The sequence below is a fragment of the Leucoraja erinacea genome, chromosome 8 (genome assembly GCF_028641065.1).
Source record: "Leucoraja erinacea ecotype New England chromosome 8, Leri_hhj_1, whole genome shotgun sequence".
Classification (NCBI taxonomy): Eukaryota; Metazoa; Chordata; class Chondrichthyes; order Rajiformes; family Rajidae; genus Leucoraja; species Leucoraja erinaceus.
Window position 1 is genome coordinate 68,651,428 of NC_073384.1, and position 23,377 is coordinate 68,674,804.

The window sequence follows — 23,377 nt, forward strand, 5'->3', positions numbered from 1 at the left end:
AGGGCTTTTGGCGTATTGAGTATAGAAGTTGGAAGGTCATGTTGCAGTTGTATAAGACGTTGGTGAGACCGCATTGAGTTTTATGTTCAGTTCTGGGCAATTTATAGGAAAGATATTGTTCAGCTTGAAATGATTCAGTAAAGGTTTATGATGATGTTGCGAGGACTACAGGGTCTGAGATTTTGGGAGAAGTTGAGTAAACTGTGTCTCTATTCCTTGGAGCACAGCAGGATGAGGGATAGTCTTTGTGAGGTGTATAAACATCACGTGAGGAATAAATCAGGTGGAAGCACAGAAACTCTTGCCCAGTGTAGGGGAATCGAGCACCAGAGGACATAGGTTCAATGTGAAGGGGAAAAGATTTAATAGGAATCTGGGGGTAACTTTTTCACACTGAATGGTGGTGGGTGCATTTGTACAAGCTGCCAGAGGAGGTAGTTGAGGCTGGGACTATCCCAACGTTTACTAAACAGTTAGACCGGATATGGATAGGACAAATTTGGAGGGATATGGACCCAACGCAGGCAGGTGAGACTTATGTCGCTGGGACAAGTTGGCCAGCTTGGGCATGTTGGACCGAATGGCCTGTTTCCACACTGTAGCACCATATGACTATCACCGAGATCTTCCTACAAATGATTTGAAACGCTATTCTGCTTGAATCGCTTGTTTTACTCAATGGATGTTACAACCTTCTATTTCATTGCATGTGGTGCCAGAAGACTTGGGACGTTCATGTTTGGAATAAAGAGAATGGGGTTAAGGTTGTCACCGTGTTTGTCGAGTGTGAATGGGGCAGGATCGGATGTGGGGAAGCCACGATGTCCAACTGGCGGCCAGGTTATGGAAGAGCACAGGATTACTGAGGACATGGGGAGTATTTTCGTTCGTGTTAACGAGCGCTTTCGGCAAAGTGGGCACGGGTCCGTTTGTCATTTACCACAATCTGCATTTTCCACATATCCCTCTAAACCTTTGCAATCCATATATTCAAAGTTTTGCTATCCATGTATCTAATTGTTTTAACATCATAATTGTACCCCCTTCAATAGCTTCTTTTTGTTCCAGAAAGAGCCTACCATTTTGAGTGAAAGGATTGACCCCCTAGGGCTGCAGATTATGGCCTTTACCTTATGCCGTCTAGTTTCTGAATCCTCTACTCTTTGAACCTTGGAACCACATTCTCTCTTCACCTTATCCATGCTGTTCCTGAGCTTGTGCAGCTGAATTAAATTATGGCTCAACTTCCAACCTTAAATATCCCAGCCTATCCAACCTCTCCCGATAACAGAAACCTTGCGTTATACGGATAGGCTTTGGGCCGAGGAGCTTTTTCATTCAGGTTTGTGACCCAACTCACGGAACTACCTAAATTTTTAACATATTGCGTAAAAATATTATATAAATCATACCTGAAACTCGTCACGAACAAAACCTGCACATCTTGTTTAAATATGGCAAAAACGTCCAATTTTCCGAGTAGTAATTGTCCAATCAATGCACGTTTGACATTGAGGTCAGACACAAATTGACCTATCCCGCGCTTTGTTTTATGGTCGTTAGGCAGCGAGGATCATGGGATCATGGCTGCATTATCATTACATTAATAGCAATAGCAAGATTTCCAAGGATAAAGGTAATGCTAACCTTGTTGATCCTTTGTTTTTCAATTGATTTATCTTTATAGAGTTTGGATGTGAGCTGTTAAATAAAAATGATTCATAGCAAATGTAACTGAGTAATGAGGAAGGGTTAGTTAGCAGTCTTGTTGTGCGTGGCCCCTTGGGCAAGAGCGATCATAGAAATTAGGTGCAGGAGTAGGCCATTCGGCCCTTCGAGCCTGCACCGCCTCATAATATGGTTGTTCTTCATTAGGATGGAGAGTGACATTGTTAATTCAGAAACAAGGCATTGAATTTAAAGAAAGGTAACTTTGAGGGTATGAGACGTGAATTGGCCAAGATTGACTGGCAATTAATTCTTAAAGGGTTGATGGTGGATATGCAATGGAAGGCATTTAAAGACTGCATGGATGAACTACAACAATTGTTCATCCCAGTTTGGCAAAAGAATAAATCAGGGAAGGTAGTACATCCATGGATAACAAGGGAAATCAGGGATAATATCAAAGCAAAAGATGAAGCGTACAAATTAGCCAGAAAAAGCAGCCTACCAGAGGACTGGGGGAAATTCAGAGACCAGCAGAGGAGGACAAAGGGCTTAATTAGGAAAGGGAAAATAGATTATGAAAGAAAACTGGCAGGGAACATAAAAACTGACTGCAAAAGTTTTTATAGATATGTGAAGAGAAAGAGATTAGTAAAAACAAATGTAGGTCCCTTGCAGTCAGAAACAGGTGAATTGATCATGGGGAACAAGGACATGGCAGACCAATTGAATAACTACTTTGGTTCCGTCTTCACCAAGGAAGACATACATAATCTGGTGGAAATGGCAGGGGACAGTGGGTCAAATGAGATGGAGGAACTGAGTGAAATCCGATTAGCCGGGAAGTGGTGTTGGGTAAATTGAATGGATTAAAGGCCGATAAATCCCCAGGGCCAGATAGGGTGCATCCCAAAGTACTTAAGGAAGTAGCTCCAGAAATAGTGGATGCATTAGTGATAATTTTTCAAAACTCTTTAGACTCTGGAGCAGTTCCTGAGGATTGGAGGGTAGCTAATGTAACCCCACTTTTTAAAAAGGTAGGGAGAGAGAAAACGGGGAATTACAGACCAGTTAGTCTAACATCGGTAGTGAGGAAACTGCTAGAGTCAGTTATTAAAGATGGGATAGCAGCACATTTGGAAAGTGGTGAAATCATTGGACAAAGTCAGCATGGGTTTACGAAAGGTAAATCATGTCTGACGAATCTTATAGAATTTTTCGAGGATGTAACTAGTAGAGTGGATAGGGGAGAACCAGTGGATGTGTTATATCAGGACTTTCAGAAGGCTTTCGACAAGGTCCCACATAAGAGATCAGTATACAAACTTAAAGCACACGGTATTGGGGGTTCAGTATTGATGTGGATAGAAAACTGGCTGGCAAACAGGAAGCAAAGAGTAGGAGTAAACGGGTCCTTTTCAGAATGGCAGGCAGTGACTAGTGGGGTACCGCAAGGCTGAGTGCTGGGACCCCAGCTATTTACAATATATATTAATGATTTGGATGAGGGAATTGAATGCAACATCTCCACGTTTGCGGATGACATGAAGCTGGGGGGCAGTGTTAGCTGTGAGGAGGATGCCAGGAGGCTACAAGGTGACTTGGATAGGCTGGGTGAGTGGGCAAATGCATGGCAGATGCAGTATAATGTGGATAAATGTGAGGTCATCCACTTTGGTGGCAAAAACAGGAAAGCTGACTATTATCTAAATGGTGGCCGATTAAGAAAAGGGGAGATGCAACGAGACCTGGGTGTCATGGTACACCAGTCATTGAAAGTAGGCATGCAGGTGCAGCAGGCAGTAAAGAAAGCGAATGGTGTTGGCAAAAGGATTTGAGTATAGGAGCACGGAGGTTCTGCTGCTGTTGTACAGGGTCTTGGTGAGACCACACCTGGAGTATTGCGTACAGTTTTGGTCTCCAAATCTGAGGAAGGACATTATTGCCATAGAGGGAGTGCAGAGAAGGTTCACCTGACTGATTCCTGGAATGTCAGGAGTTTCTTATGAAGAAAGACTGGATAGACTCGTATTGTGACCTTACAAAATTCTTAATCCTTTAGAACTGAGATGAGAAGAACATTCTTCACGCAGAGAGTGGTGAATCTCGACGGGCATACGCAGCGTCTTGACTTCGTACATAGCGTCTTGACGGCGTGCGCCTTGCACGTGGCATTGCGCGATGATGTCACTGCCCGGCATGCCGTTGCGTGATGACGTCACCGCCCGACGCTGTGCGACGTCATAAATTCAGTCAGCCAGCCTCCTGCCCAGCTGATTCGTGAGTATGATGTCGGGACCAGCCCCGCACAACTCCATACGCCTCCGCGGTTCGAATTGGGACCGGCCCCGCGCGGCCGTACACCTCAAGCGACCACGTGTGGTCGCACTAGACGCATACAATCGCATGCTTGTGGGACAGGCCCTTTAGGCCCCGCGCGACAATAACTGCCGCCGCCATGTTCAAGCCGGTAACCTCCGGTGACCAGCTGTGAGCTATGGTGACCTCCCGATCTGCGGAGCATTTTGAGAAGGTGGGAGTTGGAGTGAGTGGGCGGGCGGGCTGTGGGAGCTGTGGGAGGCGTGGCATGAGCGCAAGGGCATTGTGATGTTGGCAGCTGCTGATTTAATGAACAAAGTAAGTTTTGTGAAGGATTTTATTGAAAATGTGTACAGAAAAATGACGAAATTTAATGAGGAGTGGATCTGCTAATATAAAATTAAAATCACTAGCAAAATGGTAAAAATCTCGTCATTTTTGCATCTGGTTTTCGCGGATAAACGAATCAAAGGCAGAAATCAAAAGCAATAAAAGCATATTGATATACACACACACACACACACACACACACACACACACACACACACACACACACACACACACACACACACACACACACACACACACACACACACACACACACACACACACACACACACACACACACACACACACACACACACACACACACACACACACACACACACACACACACACACACACACACACACACACACACACACACACACACACAGAGTTTTAAAAGTATACTAGACCAAGTGCAGACCCGTTGGGTCTGTTTCCCCAATGCGCGTTTGCAGGGGTGGCTGCGGCATCACACTCACACTAACCACCCCCCAAACACACAGGCGAGGGGAGGGGGGGAGAGAGCGAGGGGGGGAGGAGGGGGGGGGGGGGGGGAGAGGGGAGGGTGGGGAGAGGGGGAGGGGGGGAGGGAAGGGGGGAGATGGGGTAGGAGAGAGAGGGGGAAGAGTGTGGAGGGAGGGGGAAGAGTGGGGAGGGGGAGGGTAGAAGTTGGTGTGGGGAGAGAGGGAAGGGGGTGGGGAGAGGGAAGGAGGGTAGCGGGGAGAGAGAGGGAGGGGGGGGGGAGGGGGAGGAGGGGGAGGAGAGGGAGAGGGGTGGAGGGGAGGGAGATGGAGAGGGGTGTGGGGTAGAGAGGGGAAGGGGGGGAGGGGTGGGGGAGAGGGAAGGAGGGGGGGGAGAGAGGGATGGGGTGGGAAGAGGGGAGGGGAGGAGAGGGAGAGGGGTGAGGGGAGGGAGATGGAGATGGAGAGGGGGGGGGGGGGGGGGGGAGGGGGGGGGGGGGGAGGGAGAGGGTGAGGGAGGGGGAGGGGGGGGAGGGAGGGGGAGAGGGAGGTTGGGGTGGGGGGGGAGGGTGAAGAGTGGGGGGGAGGGGGGGGAAGGAGGAGAGGGGGAGAGAGGGGAAAGAGTGGGGAGGGAGAGGGGGAGGGGTTGGGGCAGTCCATCTATTCCCCATCCCTTTCACCCTCAATACCTCTTTCTCTATTCCCACACATGTGATCACGCGCTTCGAGGGGGGGGACACAGGCTGGGCGGGGGGGGGGGGGGGGGGGGGGGGGGAGGGGCTGGTGCAAAGGCATATGTAAATGAGATCCATTCCAATTGGACATCTGTGAGGGATGGCAGCGTGACATCACACAATGGAATGTGCTGCAACATCAGACGGGGGGGGGGGGGTGGCGGGGCTGGAGCTGGAGCAAAGGCATATGTAAATGAATCCATTCCAATTGGACATCTGTGAGCATTGGGCATTAGGATATCACACGATGGAACATTCACCAACATTCTATGGGTGAGAGCTGTTTGATTTTTTTAACAGTTTGAAATTTTTGGGGGGAGGGGGAAGGTTTTTAATAATAATGTGTACATAAAAACGACGAAATTTAATGAGGATTTGCGAATGTAAAAGTGAAATATCTACCGAAATGGAAAGAATCTCGGAGTTTCTGCGTGTGGTTTTGGCGGACCAAGGAATCAAAGGCCGAAAATCTAATCTGAAAATCTAATCTGAAAATGGAATCTGACATACACACACACACACACACACACACACACACACACACACACACACACACACACACACACACACACACACACACACACACACCACACACACACACACACACACACACACACACACACACACACACACACACACACACAGTTTAATATATAGATAGATAATTATACATCATTATTTATGATTACAATCACATTCATCATATATATATATATCTCTAATATATATATGATTCATATCATATATATATACTATACTAAGTGGGATCCGTTGGGTCCCATCTTCACACGGGGTGGCTGGTCCCCCAATGCAATATTCCACATCTCCACCAATTCCAATATTGCTGGCCAGTGTGGGGGGGGGGGGGCTTTCTGGAGCACTAGTATGGTGTTGTGGGCCGAAGGGACTGGTTTCCAGAGGGCTAGTATGGATATTGTGGGTGGGCCGAATGGATTATTGGGCTGGCAGCTCAGTCACTCAGGCCTAGTTGGCTGACAGCTCAGTCACTCAGGCCTGGTGGGTTGGCAGCTCAGAAACTGCCAGAAATTCTGCCCAAAACAGGTGAGAGACTCTGTGTGAGAGAAGGGGGAGAGGGTGGAGAATCAATTTTAGACATTTTTTATCTTTTTCTGCAGAGCACTGCAATGAAGGAGGAAAGTCTATCCTGGCCTGGATCTCACAGGGAGCAAATGAAGGGAGGGAGAAAAATACTGGGGTGATGTTTAATACTTGCAAGGGGTATACTTACTGATGGGCTGAAGAGACTCCTGGGCTAGTACAGGACTAATGGGCCGAAGGGGCTCTTTAAAAAAATCTGAGCGGAATCTCAGTGAATCGGGGCCTTGTGGGCCAAACAACTCATTTCATTTCATTTCCTGACGGAAGGGAGAATAACCTCATGTAATTTATTATCCAGAAGGGTATCCCAGATACCCAACCTGAAAGATTGGCTGGATCAAACAGTCAAAGAATGTCTCAGAGGAGCACATTACAGAAACTGACCCGTCCTTTCTGCCATTCGGACCAAGTGCCTATCTGCATTGAATCCATCTGCCCCATTAGGTTCATGTCGTGTTATACATTGTCTATTATATTTTCTACCCATATGTCACTTACACGATATTACCTCATTTCTGAAACCCTACGAACATTTTGGTCCAGTTATTTGCCGCTTCGTTGAAGAATCACTTCTCCCTCACGACCTTGTTAGAACAACTTCCCCTCACCATTGTTCTCAGTTGCATTGTTTTGAAATGTACAATGAAGACAATAGAGAATAGACAATAGACAATAGATGCAGGAGAAGGCCATTTGGCCCTTTGAGCCAGCACCTCCATTCAATGTGATCATGGCAGATCATCCACAATCAGTACCCCATTCCTGCCTTCTCCCCATATCGCGTAACTCCGCTATCTTTAAGTGCCGTCTGGCTTTCTCTTTAGAACATCCAGAGAATTCCACAGACTCACAACTCTCTGTGTGGAAACGTCTTTCCTCATCTCCGTTCTAAAGGGCTTACCCCTTATTATTAAACTGTGGCACCTGGCTCTGGACTCCCCCAACATCAGGAACATGTTTCCTACCTCTAGCATGTCCAAACCGTTAATAATCTTATATCTTTCAATAAGATCATTTCTCATCCTTCTAAATTCCAGAGTATACAAGCCCAGCCGCATTCTATCAACATTTGACAGTCCCGTAATCCCGGGAATTAACCTGGTGAACCTACGCTTCACACCCTCAATAGCAAGAATGTCCTTCCTCAAATTAGGGGACCAAAACTGCATATAATACTCCAGGTGTGGTCTCACTAGGGCCCTGTAAAACTGCTGAAGGACCTCTTTGCTCCTAAACTCAATGCCTCTTGTTATGAAGGCCAACATGCCATTTGCTTTCTTCACTGCCTGCTGTACCTGCATGCTTACTTTCATAGACTGATGAACAAGGACCCTCAGATCCCGTTGTACATCCCCTTTTCACAATTTGACTCCATTTAGATTATAATCTTCCTTCCTGTTCTTTCCACCAAAGTGGATAACCTCACATTTATCCACATTAAACTGCAACTGCCATGTATCTGCCCACTCACCCAACCTGTCCAAGACACTCTGAAGACAGTCGGAAGAAGGGTTTCGGCTGATAACGTTGCCTATTTCCTTCGCTCCATAGATGCTGCTGCACCTGCTGAGTTTCTCCAGCATTTTTGTATACCTGTCCAAGACACCCTGCATTCTCAAAGCATCCTCCTCACAGTTCACACTGCCACCCAGCTTTGTGTCATCTGCAAATTTGCTAATGTTACTTTGAATCCCTTTACCTAAATAATTAATGTATATTGTAAATAGTTACGGTCCCAGCACTGAGCCTTGTGGTACCACACTAGTCACTGCCTGTCATTCTGAAAGGGACCCGTTAATCCCTACTCCTTGTTTCCTGTCTGCCAACCAATTTTCTATCTATGTCAGCACCCTACTCCCAATACAATGCACTCTCATTTCACCCACTAATCTCCTATGTGGGACCTTATCAAATGCTTTCTGAAAGTCCAGGTACACTACATCCACTGGCTCTCCCTTGTCCATTTTCCTAGTTACATCCTCAAAAAATTCCAGAAGATTAGTCAAGCATGATTTCCCCTTCGTAAATCCATGCTGACTTGGACCGATCCTGTTACTGCTATCCAAATGTGCCGCTATTTCATCTTTTATAATTGACTCCAGCATCTTCCCCACCACCGGTATCAGGCTAACAGGTCTATAATTCCCTGTTTTCTCTCTCAAGAGTTCAATAGACATTTATTATCACATGCACCAATTGGTACAGTGAGATTTGAATTACCACACAGCCACACGAATAAAAGGAACACAATAAACAATAGAATTGAACATAAGCATCCTCACCCAGCAGAATCAACGTTTCCCACTGTGGGAATACGGTAAGGCAATAAAGTTGAGTCCTCTTCCTCTTTATTCACCCGTGATCGGGGACTTTGAGTCCTCTGCTACGGGCAGCCCGAATCGCTGGAGTGATCGGAGCTCCAGCGTCAGAAGGGTGATCACTCTCAGCCGCTTGGAGTTCCCGAATCGGCCACTTCCTACCGACCGCGACTCCCGAAGTCCACATGCCGAGCTGGGCGGAGATTCAACGCTGGCGATCCTCAGCAAAGATCCCAGGCTCCGAGATGTTAAAAGTCAGCGCTGCCCACGACTGAAAGCCCCGCAAACCACAGCTCACAACAGCAGTCACAATACTCCAGAGCACCACATGGCGATCCCCAGTAAGGCATCGCCCGCTCCGCGATGTATCCAGTGCTGCGCCACTGCTGAAGCTCTGGCCAGTCTCCGGCAGGAAAGGCCGCGCCATTCCAGGTCTTAGACCGCTAGGGGGGGGACGAAGATGCGGCTCAAAGAATAGACGTATCCTCGAACAAGTAGTGACTGTGAAAACGGTTTCCCCCTCCCCCCACATCAAAAGACTAAAAGACCTCCAGAAACATACTTTTAGACAGCCTAAAAATAGCAAAACGGGTGAAAGAACAGAGTTGCTGACGAGGCTGCCGCACGCTGCACCACCCGATGACATCTCCCGCCTTTCTTAAAAAATGGGATAACATTAGCTACCCTCCAATCCACAGGAACTGATCCTGAGTCGATAGAACATTGGAAAATGATCACCAATGTATCTACAATCATTAGAGTCACTTCCTTAACTACCCTGGAATGCAGACCATCAGGCCTTGGAGATTTATCCGCCTTTAGTCCCATCAGTCTACCCAACACCATTTCCTGTCTAATGTAAATTTCCTTCAGTTCCTCCGTCACCCCAGATTCTCTGGCCACTAGTATATCAGAAAGATTGTTTGTGTTCTCCTTAGAAAAAACGGATCCAAAGTACCTGTTTATCTCATCTGCGATTTTTTTTTGATCCCCATAATAAATTCACCTTTTTCAGTCTTCAAGCATCCAACTTTGGTCTTAACTATTTTTTTTCTCTTCACATACCTAAAGCAGTTTTTACTATTATCCTTTATATTCTTGGCGAGCTTACCTTCGTACCTCATCTTTTCTCTCCGTATTGGCTTTAGTTATCTTCTGTTGCTCTTTCAAAGTTGCCCAATCCTTGAATTCCCGCTTATATTTGCTATGTGATACTTCTTCTCCTTTATTTTTAAACTGTCCCTGACGTCTCTTGTCAGCTACCGTACCCTCGTACTCCTCTTGGAATCTTTCTTCCTCTTTGGAATGAACTGATCCTGCACCTTCTGTATTATTCCCAGAAATACCTGCCATTGTTGTTCCACTGTCATCCCTGCTAGGGTATCTTTCCAGTCAACTTTGGCCAGCTCCTCCCTCATGGCTCCATAGTCCTCTTTGTTCCACTGTAATACTGACACCTCCGATTTACCCTTCTCCCTCTCCAATTGAAGATTAAATCTTATCATATTATGGTCACTTCCTCCTAATGGCTCATTTCCTCGAGTTCCCTTATCAAATCCGCTTCATTACAAAACACTAAATCCAGAATTGGCTTCTCCCGGGTAGGCTCCAATACAAGCTGCTCTAAGAAATCCATCACAAACTCCCTTTCTTGGAGTCCAGTACCAACCTGATTTTCCCAGTCTTCCTACATGTTGAAATCTCCCATAACAACCGCAGCATTACATTTACTACATGCCAATTTTAACTCTTGATTCAACTTGCGCCCTACGTCCAGGCTATTGTTTGGGGGCCTGTAGATAAGTCCCATAAGGGTCTTTTTACCCTTACAATTCCTTAGTTCTATCCATACTCACTCCACATCTCCTGTTTCAATATCACCCCTTGCAATGGACTGAATTTCATTCCTCACCAACAGAGCTACCCCACCCCCTCTGCCCACCTGTCTGTCTCTTCGATAGGAGGTATACCCTTGAATATTCAGTTCCCAGCCCTGGCCCTCTTGCAGCCATGTCTCTGTAATTCCCTCAACATCACATTTGCCATTTTCTAACTCTAGCCTCAAGCTCGTCCACTTTATTTCTTATACTTCGCGTATTCATATACAACGCTTTGACTTTGCGATTCACCTCCCCTCTCACTCCGATCACTATTGTCCCTTACCTTACTCTCTTATCCCTTCTCGAACTTTCCTTCCCATTGCGAGAGGCTTTTGTAACTTATCCTGTACTCATTTCCCCTTTAAATCCATCCTTATACTCCCAATTTGTCAATCCCTACACCCCACTATTAATCCCACACGTGTAGCACTGGCAAACCTGCCTGCCAGAACGTTGCCTGCCAGAAGACCAGAAGATAGGCAAAATGTGTTTTATTCTCTCTAGTCTCTGGTAATGTTATATTTCACTTATGGATTCAGCATCCTACTAATAAAGGTAGAATGTTATTTGACACAAATGCAAGCAAATGGAACTAAATTAAATGGCACAACTTGATCGGCACGGATGGGTTGGTCCAATGACATGTTTACGGTGTAAATGTACGACTCCTTCGCTCCTGGGAAAAGTTGCATCTTCCCATAACTAAATCGTCCAATGAAGGTAAGTCCCTGGTGAATCTCCTTTGCACTTGTTCCAGTGCAATTACATCTGTCTTGTACAGTGGCGACAAGAAATACATGCATTTCTCCCAATGTGGCCTAACAGCTGCGTTGTAAATTTGAAGTTATGATATCCTATGCCGCGTGTGATGGTAAGCAAGCATACTAACTTGAGGGTTATGATTCTCTCTACATTCTTTCTACATACCTTCATCAGCGGCCTACCATTTACTGCATTACAATGTATAATAGACAATAGACAATGGGTGCAGGAGTAGGCCATTCAGCCACTCGAGCCAGCAGCGGCATTCAATGTGATCATGGCTGATCATCCCCAATCAGTTCCTGCCTTCTCCCCATATCCCCGACTCCACTATCTTTAAGAGCCCTATCTAGCTCTCTCTTGAAAATATCCATAGAACCGGCCTCCACCGCCCTCTGAGCCAGAGAATTACACACTCACAACTCTCTGTGAGAAAAAGTGTTTCCTCAACTCCGTTCTAAATGGCTTACCCCTTATTCTTAAACTGTGACCACTGGTTCTGGACTCCCCCAACATCGGGAACACGTTTCATGCCTCGAGCGTGTCATTTTATTTAACATTCACGCCTGGAATCACACATTTATTCACAAAACATGTACAACTCTCTTTTTTTTTACAAATTATACAAAATATACATATATAATGTGCATGTCTATACTTTGGCCTCATGAACCCCTTCTTCATTTCACTACAGAGTTCCTTCTAAAAATGCAAATTAATCTGCAGCATCTACGGCATTATCCAAGTCCTTCCACTGAATCGTTTTATGTTTTGCTTGCAGTGCAAATGTGTACGCATCCTTGGCACTCACCTCAACAAATAACTCTGTGGCCTTGCCGATGGCGAACACGGCCTCCTGACTCGCCAGGGTCACCTCGGGGTCGGCCTTTATCAGCCCCTTGATGCGGCAGGCGGAGCAGCTTCTGTTACTGCCTCTCCGCCTCCACCTCGGCTTCGAGCTGTGCACCCTGGCGGCAGTCTTGGTCCTGGTCGTGATCGTCATCCCCCACCACCCGTACAAACACCGCTGCCGCCAGACTCTCTGTGTCCTCCATGACCGGTCCTTCCCGCCCAACAGGCCGAACATGTATCTATATTTAACCATATGACTTGTGCATATGACTGTAATTATATATAACTATGTATAATTATCTATATAATTAAAAGTGTCATCTTGACCACTTCCTGTTTGCACTGTGCTTTGAATTTAGAAAAAACGCTATCTCATATGGCTGTGAATATTTTGCCATCTTACTCAGAGTGCTGCGCAGGCCCTGAGGATTTTTCCAAACGATAAAAAATCGTGAGATTCTCTCTCCTGTCAATCAACACCATGAAGGCCACACTCCTTCCATGGGGGCAGGGAGGGACTATAAAACCCAGAAGTGTGGGCGTGGCACAGTCTGTCTGCAAGATGGCAAGGGAGAGGTTGCGATTCTCTGTCTGAGCTAGGAAACTACAGAACACTGTGAGCATGCAATGTACTTGAATAAAGGATTTGCTAGCCCTTAATGAAAATGAAATGAGTTGTTTGGCCTTCCCTGTGCTTGAAAATGCAATGAGCTGTTTCGCTTGAGCCTGCCATGTGCTTGAAACTGCAAAGGCAATGGAAATATAGTGAAAATGCAATGAGCTGTTTGACTTGAGCCTGCCCTGTGCTTGAAAGTGCAATGGCAATGGAATAAGTGAAAATTATATCAGCTGTTTGGCTTGAACCTGCCCTGTGCTTGAAACTGCAACGGCAATGGAAATGAAGCGAAAATGCAATCAGCTGTTTGGCTTGAGCCTGCCCTGTGCTTGAAAGTGCAATGTCAATGTAAATTAAGTGAATATGCAATCAGATGTTCGGTTTGGCCTGCCCTGTGCATGAAACTGCAATGGCAATGGAAGTGAAATGAAAATGCAATGAGCTATTCGGTCTACTTTAAACTGAAATGCAATTGGAAATGAAATGAAATGAATTATTTGGCCTGCCTGAAACCACTAATTTCAGCCCACAAGGCCCCTATTAGCCGAGAAACCAGTCCCTTTTGCCCCAAATGCCCGTATTAGCCCAGGAGCATTTTGGCCCAAAAGGTGCCAAGCCAGGAAAAGTCCAGAAAAAGTGCATTTCACTCAGATTTTTGTTTTAGGAGCCCCTTCGGCCCATCAGGCCTGTACTAGCCCAGGAGTCCCTTCGGCCCATCAGTAAGTATTCCCCCTGCAAGTATTAAACCTCACCCCAGTATTTTTCTCCCTCCATTCATTTGCTCCCTGTGAGATCCAGGCCAGGATAGACTTTCCTCCTTCATTGCTATGATCTGCATATTCCCCTTCTCTCTCACAGAGTCTTTCACCTGTTTTGGGTGGAATTTCTGGCAGTTTCTGAGCTGCCAGCACACCAGGCCTGAGTGACTGAGCTGCCAGCACACCAGGCCTGAGTGACTGAGCTGCTAGTCCACCAGGCCTGAGTGACTGAGCTGCCAGCCCACCGGGCCTGAGTGACTGAGCTACCAGCCCAAGAATCCATTCGGCCCACAATGTCCATATTAGCCCTCTGGAAACCCATCCCTTCAGCCCACACAACACCCATACTAGCGCTGCACCCCCCCCCCCCCCCCCCACACACACCCCCCACTGGCCAGCAATATTGGAATTGGTGGAGAGGTGGAATATTGCGTTGGGGGACCAGCCTTCCAGTGTGAACATGGGACCCAACGGGTCACACTTAGTCTAGTACCAATTATGAACAAGTATACCTGTTGAAAATTTGACTATTCTAACTTAGTGTAGTATTATATAAAAATAATATCTATATTACTGAAAGTTTGATCTTGACCACTTCCTGTTGTTCTGTATATTGATTTTAGAAAAAACGCTGCCATTTACGGCTGTGAATTTTGGCCATCTTACTCAGAGTCCCCCTCCGCTGCGCAGGACAAGGATTTTTCCCATTGATGAAAAGTAAAAGAGTTATTAGTGTTTAAAAAATGTTGAGATTCTCTCTCCTGGAGGCCACGCCCCTTCTGGAGGAACTATAAAACCCAGAAGTGTTGAGTGCCTCAGTCAGTCTCTGCAAGGTGGGGGAGCGAGAGGGTCATGTCTCTCAGTCTGAGCTGTGAATAACACTGAACACATGTCTACTAAACTGTGAGCGGTTTTACTGACCTGTCAGTGCCCTTAATGTGGTTTGAAAATATAGTTTGGAAATGCTAAAGGTGTGTTGCCTTTGGTTTGGAAATGTTAAAGCTGTGTTACCTTTGGTTTGGAAATGCTAAAGCTGTGTTGCCTAATTCAAGTTGCCCTGCCTAATTAAAGTTGCCTTGCCTAATTAAAGTTGCCTTGCCTTCTATATAATTAAAAGGCTAATCTTGACCACTTCCTGTTTGTGCTTTATATTGATTTTAGAAAAAATGCTACCACGTATGGCTGTGATTTTTGGCCATCTTACTCAGAGTCCCCCTCTGCTGATCAGGTGCCGAGGATTTTTCCCATCGATGAAAAATAAAAGAATTATTCGTGTTTATAAAATGTTGAGATTCTCTCTCCTGTCAATCACGCCATGAAGGCCACATCCCTTCTGGTGGGAGAGGGGAGTGACTATAAAACCCAGAAGTAACGGCGTGGCTCAGTCTCTGCAAGATGGAGGAGGGAGATGTCACGACTTGCTGCCTTTAGTGGCCTTGCACCCTGCTTGAAATGGTATGAAACTGCACTTGAATTTGGTGGCCTTGCACCTTGCTTGAAATGGAATTTCAAGGAATAGCCATGAGTCAACTGTCAGCCCACCAGTCGTGAGTGAGTGAGCCGTCACCACAACAGGCTTGAGTGACTGAGCCGCCGGCCCAAGAATTCATTCGGCCCACAATGGCCATACTAGCCCTCTGAAACCAGTCCCTTCAGCCCACAATACCCATACTAGAGCCCCAGAAATCCCCCCCCCACCCCCCCACTGGCCACCAATATTGGAATTGACGAGAGGTGGAATATTGTATTGGGGAAAAAAAATTTGTTCAGCATGGACTTGTAGGGCCGAGATGGCCTGTTTCCGTGCTGTAATTGTTATATGGTTATATTGCAGGCAGGTGGGACTAAGGGGGAAAAAAAAGAAAAAATTTGTTCGGCATGGACTTGTAGGGCCGAGATGGCCTGTTTCCGTGCTGTAATTGTTATATGGTTATATGGTTATATGGGACCAGCCCTCCCGTGTGGTGCCACTTAGTCTAGTAATTAATATAATTGTGTGTTTTTTGAATGACTGCCGCAGAGGTCCGGCTTCTGAACCAGCCTAGTTAATGGGTGAGGGGAATTCCTGTGGGTTCCCCCGTTTATTGAACCCCACTGACTGTCAGTGTGCAGAGTGGGGGTCAGGGCCATAGTGGGACTGAGGCAGTGCCAGGCTGGGGGAAGGCTAAAGCATCTTCCACTGAGAGGAAAATTCCTAACCCTAACTAGCCCCCCTTCCAGAACTGCCCACAGCTGGAGCTGGAGCCACTTTGGGACCAGCTGCGGGATCCGTACTTGTGGCCGCTCAGCGCGTCCACCACGGCCGGCATGCCCTTCTGGATCATTATGGTGATGATGGTGGGGAGCAGCACTGCCTTGCACGCCGCCCGGGCCACCTTCAGCACCCCCATAGCGCCGGCTCCGTCAGTCTGCCCGCTCGCTTGCTGCAACACCGGCGGGCCTACAGCCCGACCGACCCCTCGCAACACTCACAGGCCTACCAACTGCCTGAACGACCCCTCGCAACATCCACTAGCGGGCCGGCAGCCTGACCGATCCTCCACAGCATCCATCAACCTACCGACAAGCTCGATGTACTGACTGACCCTGACCCTAACCTTAACCCTTACCCTACGCTGATCCTGATCCTGACCCTAACCCTGACCCTGACCTTAACCCTGACCGTGACCCTAATCCTGACCCTAACCCTGACCCTAATCATAACCCTGACCCTAACCCTATCCTAACCCTAGCTGTACATTTGTTATTTATCATTTTTATTTAACAGTTCACATCCAAACTTTATAAAGATAAATCAATTGAGAAACAAAATGATCATCAAGGTCAGCATTACCTTTATTCCTTGGAAACCTTGCTATTGCTATTGATGTAATGAGGAGGCAGCCATGATCCCAGAGTCCTCGCTGCCTAGCGACAATAAAACAAAGCGCGGGATTGGTCAATTTGCGTCCGACCTCAATGTCAAATGTGCATTGATTGGATAATTACTACTCAGAAAATTGAAAGTTTTTGCCATATTTAAACAAAATGGGCAGGTTTTGTTCTTGACAAGTTTCAGGTATGATTTATACAATATTTTTACAGAATATGTTAAAACTTCAGGTAGTTCCGTGAGTTGGGTCATGAACCCGAACGAAAAAGCTCCTCGGCCCACAGCCTATCATGACAAAATTAAAGCACACTTAAACCCTATCTGTTCCTAAAGATTTTGTAACTAGAAATCATTTCACACATGGTTGAATTATTAATTGGAGAACCCTGCAAATGGAGTCATAGAGTGATACAGTGTGAAAACAGGCCCTTTGGCTCAACTTGCCCACACCAGCTCCCAGCTACACTTTTGCCACTTGTTTGGTCCATATCCCACCAAACATGTCCTATCTATGTACCCTTCGAACTGTATATTAAATGGTGGGATAATCGCTGCCTCAACTACCACCCCTTGCCACCCTCCACACTTTTATGTGAAAAAGGTATGCCTCAGATTCCCATTAAATATCTTCCCCTTCACCTTGAACCTATGCCCTCTGGTCCTCGATTCGCCTACAGTGGGCTAGAGATTCATCTACCCGATCTGTTCCTCTCATAATTTTACTCACCTCTATTAGCACCCCTCGTCCTTCTGCGCTCCAAGGAATAGAGTCCCATCCTACTCAACTTCTCCGTATAGCTCAGACACTCTAGTCCTGGCAACATCCTCGTAAATCTTTCTAGTACCCTCTCCAGCTTGAAAATATATTTCCAATACTATGGTGCCCAGATGAACACAATATTCTAAATGTGGTCTTACCAACGTCTCATACTATTGTAACATGACCTCTCAACATCTAAACCCAATACTCATGAAGGCCAACATGCCATTAGCCTTATTGATCACTCTAGCTAACTGCGGGTACAGCTTCATGGAACAATGTGCCTGCAGTCCTATATCCCTCTGCTCTACAACACTCCCCAGAGCCATACCATTCACTGTGTAGATTCTGCCCATGTTAGACTTCACTAAATGCAACACTGTTTTCTCTGTTCTCTGTTTTAAATTCTATGAACCTTGACTTTGCTCAATCGTTCAAGTTCCTGCTGCAAATGTTCACACCCATCTACAGTCACACCAAAACCAGCCACTTTTGTATCACCTGCAAACTTGCTAATCTTATTTTGTATATTCTCATCCAAATCATTGATATAGATGGCAAACAGTAACGGGCCCAGCACTGAACCGTCAGGCACACCACTGTTCACAGGCCTCCAGTCGGAGAAGCAACATTCCACCATCACCATCTGCTTCCTTCCATGAAGCCAATTTTCACTCCATTCAACTGTCTCTCCTTGAATCCAATGCGATCTAACTTTACAGAGCAGTGTACCATGCCGAACCTTGTCGAATGCATTGCTGAAGTTCATATATACAACAGGTACAGCTGTGCCCTGATCGACCTTTTGGTTCAAGTCATAGACTCGTCGCTGTGCGGCACGGACTAAATCCCTTGGTCACACATCATCTATGATGACCATGTTGACATATTGAGCTGCTCTCTTTTTCCTGCATTTTACCCATAGCCGTCAAATCTTTTCGTCCACATATCTGTCACAAAGCCTATTAAATGGCATAATAGTATTTGTTTCTATAGCTGCCTCTGGCAGTTCTTTCCAGGTCGAGATTGGCCTCTGAGTGAACATTTGCAATGGAAGTTCTCAGCTTGACTCAAACTTACTCCGATTCCCTGCAGTTTTACAATGATCTGCGCTGGAAAAGCAGTAAGCATTGATTATCTATGCCCCTCATGATAGTGTACACCTTCATAAAATCACCTCTTGGCTGGTTACGCTGCAAAGAAAGATGGTACAGACTATCCAACCTATCCCAATAACTAAAGCCTGCAAGTCCAGTTTAATGGCAACTTAATGATACCCATACCCATACAGTTTGGCACTCAGAACTGCAGACAATACCCGGGCATAGTGCATAGTAAGGACAAGAAGATGAAGAATTCCCTCAAGTATATGAAGGTAGATAAACCTCTAGTGCCTGATCAGTTATATCCAAGAACACCGGAAGAAATTAGAGATGAGATTGTACAAGCCCTAGCTGCGGTTCAGGGACATATGAACCATTGTTATTCGTGGGTGTGGTACCAGAGGACATATAGACAGCTCATGATGTGGCTCTATTTATTAAATGCTGGAGGTAAAAACTGGGAACCATAAATCAATGAGGCTAATATCTGTGGGAGCCGGGCCCCACCTCCGCCAGCGGAGGGTGACGGCCCGGGCGTGAGAGCAGCCGGTCCTTGTCCCACCCCACCGGGTGACCGGGGGGCTCAAACGTGTGGAGTACTTGTGGTTGAGCAAGCCCCCGCTCAGCCGGAAGTACTAATCGGACCCAGGCGCCGTAATCCATCCCAGGAGCCGATCCCACACAATTTGAGCCGCCTTTCCTCGACACCCTTCGTCTCCCTCCAAGACGCAGGGAGGCGTGTCCTGTACAGGCTCCTCCTCCACACCCTGCACTTCCTCGCCATAGTCCACCGTCCCGACACCAAGTGGCGGTCAGTGTTGCCTTCCGGTCATGAGGGGGGCCCCCGGTGGGGGTCCCTCTACGCAGGGATTCTCCCCCTCTACATTGGGGACCTGGGGTGGAGGGTACTGCACCGAGGTGTTCCCTGCAACCTGTTTCTCTCGCGGTTCACAGACTCGCCAGCCGCCTGCCACTTTTGCGGGCTGGAAGAGTCTGTGTACCACGTGTACATGGAGTGCCAGAGGCTGCAGCCACTGTTTGAATATCTAAAGGGGCTGCTCCTTGCCTTCTGGCTGCATTTTTCACCCACCATTCTCACCTTTGGACACCCTGTGCGTAGGGGAGAGGGTAGGGCTGAAGATGTCCTGGTTGGGTTGCTCCTGGGCCTGGCCAAGCTGGCCATCCGCGAGTCACGGCGCCAGGCGGCAGAGGGCTCTACCCGGGCCAGCTGCCTGCCCCTTTTCCGGGGTTACGTCCGTGCCTGGGTGGGGTCAGAAAGGGAATACGCCCTGTCTGTGGGCACCCTGAAGGAGTCTTGGGACCGCTGGGCTCCGCAGGGTGTTGAATGTATCCTCAATAAGGATTGTATCATAATTGTATAATAGTTTATTATGGATATATGTTTGTATTGTATTTATGGTGGTGGGTTCTGGCTTCTTTTATTGTAGTGTAAATATTATTTTTTAATAATTGAATAAATTTTTTGATTTAAAAAAAAAAAAAAAAAAATCTGTGGTAGCAAAATGACTGGAGAGGTTGCGAGTTTAAAGTATACATGCTTTGGGATATGGGTTGATTGTGTTTTCTGAGCATGGTGAGGATGGTTTTCTGATTGAGAATTTAATCTCGAGTTTTTTTTTAAACATGTAGATTGTTAAGGGCAGGACTCTAAACGATCTATGTGGTCTTCAGCAAGACCTTTCATTGGGATATACTGCTGTCAAAAGTTAGAGTGTGTGAAATCCAATGAAGAGTTGCTAATTGAATATCGGAAGGAAGCAGAGGATGGTGGAGGGTGGTTGTTTTTGGCGGTGGTGACGTGTGACTGATGGTGTTCCTCTCAGGTCCGCGATCGACCCATCGCAGTTTGTCGTCTATAACAACGGTTTGGATGAGAAAGTACAAAATATGTTTAAAACTTTCCATGTATTCATTGAAATAAGTGGCATCGTACATAATGTTAAATTTTTATCAAGAAACACAGCATGATCTCCTGAGCGCCTGTACATAGCTCTACTCACTCTCCTGAATGCCTGACGTTGAGATGGGAGCAGATAGAAGTTTATCAAATTCTGAGGCATGGATCGTGTAGACGGGATGAAAATAACAAATGCGGCAACGTATGGGTTTAAAGTCAGAGATGTTTAATAGAGATATGCAAAGCATTTTCACACAGAGTAGTGGGTGCATGGAACGCGCTTTCGCAAGTAACACTGAAAGTAGATTCCATATAGTTTAATGGGCTGTTAGATAACTGTGTCGATGCGCAAGAAACCTGAGGATATGAGTCACATGCAGACATCAGTGGAATTGATTGTAGACTATAGGAGAGCTCCACCTCCCCTCATCCCACTCACCATCAACAACACCACAGTCGCATCTGTGGAGTCTTTTAAATTCCTGAGAACCATCATCTCCAAGGACCTTAAGTGGGGGGCTACCATCGACTCCACAGTCAAAAAGGCACAACAGAGGATGTACTTCCTGGGTTATCTGAGAAAGCACAATCTGCCACAGGCAATGATGGTCCAAGTCTACACGGCCATCGTAGAGTCTGTCCTCACCTTTTCCATCATGGTCTGGTTTGGCTCAGCCACCAAACACGACACCTGGAGGCTGCAGTGAATCATCCGATCAGCAGAAAAGGTTATTGGCTGAACCATTCCCCCCATTGACGAACTGTACATTGCAAGGGCCAGGATGCAAGCGGGTAAGATCATCTCTGACATCTCTCACCCTGGCCACAAACTCTTTGAATCACTTCCCTCTGGAAGGCGACTCCGGACTGTCAAAGCTGCCACAGTCAGACATAAAAACAGTTTTTTTCCACAACAAGCTCTACTCAATAACCAAAAGTCTGTAGCCTCCTTATGCTCTAGTATTTTATTTCATTCACATGTTTAAATGATAATGTTTTTATTATTAATGTTTAATGTTTTATGTGTCATTGTTACTGTATGTCGTGTTGTTATTTGCGAGCGGAGCACCAAGGCAAATTCCTTGTATGTATACATACTTGGCCAATAAACTTATACAAATATGTTTGGCACAGACATTGTGGTCGAAGAGTCTATTCATGTGCTGTGTTCTTTTATGTTCCACGTTTGTGTATACAAGTTCGGAGGTCATGTTGCAGTTGTATAAGATGTTGATGAGACCGCATTTAGAATATTGTGTTCAGTACTGGACACCATGTTATAGGAAATATATTGTCAAGCTTGAAAGGGTTCAGAGAAGATTTACGAGGATGTTGCTAGGACTCGAAGGTCAAAGCTATAGAGAGAGGTTGAGTAGGCTGGGTCTCTATTTCTTGTAGTACAGGAGGACGTGGAGTGTTCTTATAGAGGTGTATAAAATCATGAGAGGTTTAGATCGGGTAGATGTGCATAATCTCTTGCCCAGAGTAGGGGAATTGAGGACCAGCGGGCAGAGGTTCAATGTGGAGGGGTAATGATTTAATAGGAATTTGAGGGGTAACTTTTTCACACAAAGGGTGGTGGTGGGTATTGAACAAGCTGCCAGAGGAGGTAGTTGAGGCTGGGACTATACCAACGTTTAAGAAAAGGTTTGACAGGTTTATGGATAGGACAAGTTTGGAGGGATATGGAACATGCGCAAGCAGGTGGGACTAGTGTAGCTGGGACATTGTTGGCCATTGTGGGCAAGTTGGGCTGAAGGGCCTGTTTCTACACTGTATCATTCCATTACTCTATGACTATTATTTCATCAGTACGGCACGTGGTCTGTGGGAGATAAATTAAGTTTAATTCAGGTGGGTATTATAATTTGATAGATCACGGTGGCGCAGCGGTAGAGTTGCTGCCTTACAGCGAACACAGCGCCGGAGACCCGGGTTTGATCCCGACTACCGGTGCTGTCTGTACGGAGTTTGTATATTCTCCCCGTGACCTGCCTGGGTTTTTTCCGAGATCTTCGGTTTCCTCCCACACTCCAAAGTCATACAGATGAGTGGCTTGGTAAATGTTAAAAAAAAAATCTAGGATAGGATAGTGCGAATGTGTGGAGAATCTGGTCAGTACGGACCCGGTGGGCAGAAGGGCCTGTTTCTGCACTGTATCTCTAAACTAAACTGAAGTAAACATGATTTCTGCTGTGTTTGGTAGGGTCTTGATGAGTTCATAAGTTACAGGAGTAGAAATAAGCCATTCGGCTCATCAAGCTACTGCACCAATCATGGCTGATCTCCGCCGCCTCATGCCATTTTCCTGCCTTCTCCCCATAAACCTTGACACCAGTTTTCATCAACTATCTCTGCCTTAAAAATATCCACTGATGGCGTCCGCAGCCCTCTGCGGCAATGAGTTCCACAGATTAACTACTCTCTGACTCACGAAGTTCATCCTCGCCTTTTTCTAAAACAGCGCCCTTTGATTCTGACTGAGGCTATGGCCTCTGGTCCTACATTCTCTGACCAGTCCTTTCCACATCCACTCTATCTATGTGTTTCATTATTCTGTAAGTTTCAATGACGTTGAAACTCCTCCCACCCCCAAACTTTTAACCTCCAGCGTGTCGAGTGTTTTTAGAGCAGAGCATTCTTAGAGTACAAACACATCTTTCCCGCAAATCAGCATCGAAAGTAGATAGGGTGGCGAACAAGTCTTCTGTCACATTGGGCGCCATAGATCAGAGCAATAATGACAGGAGTCGGGACGTCATGTTACACTTCCATAAGATGTTATGGTGGCTACGCCTGGAGTATTGTGTTCCGTACTGGCCACCTGGCATAGTAATATGCCACAGAGCAGAGAAGTGGGCAGAGAGCATTTACTAGATTGTTTTTGGAGCCTGTATGCCTGATCTACAG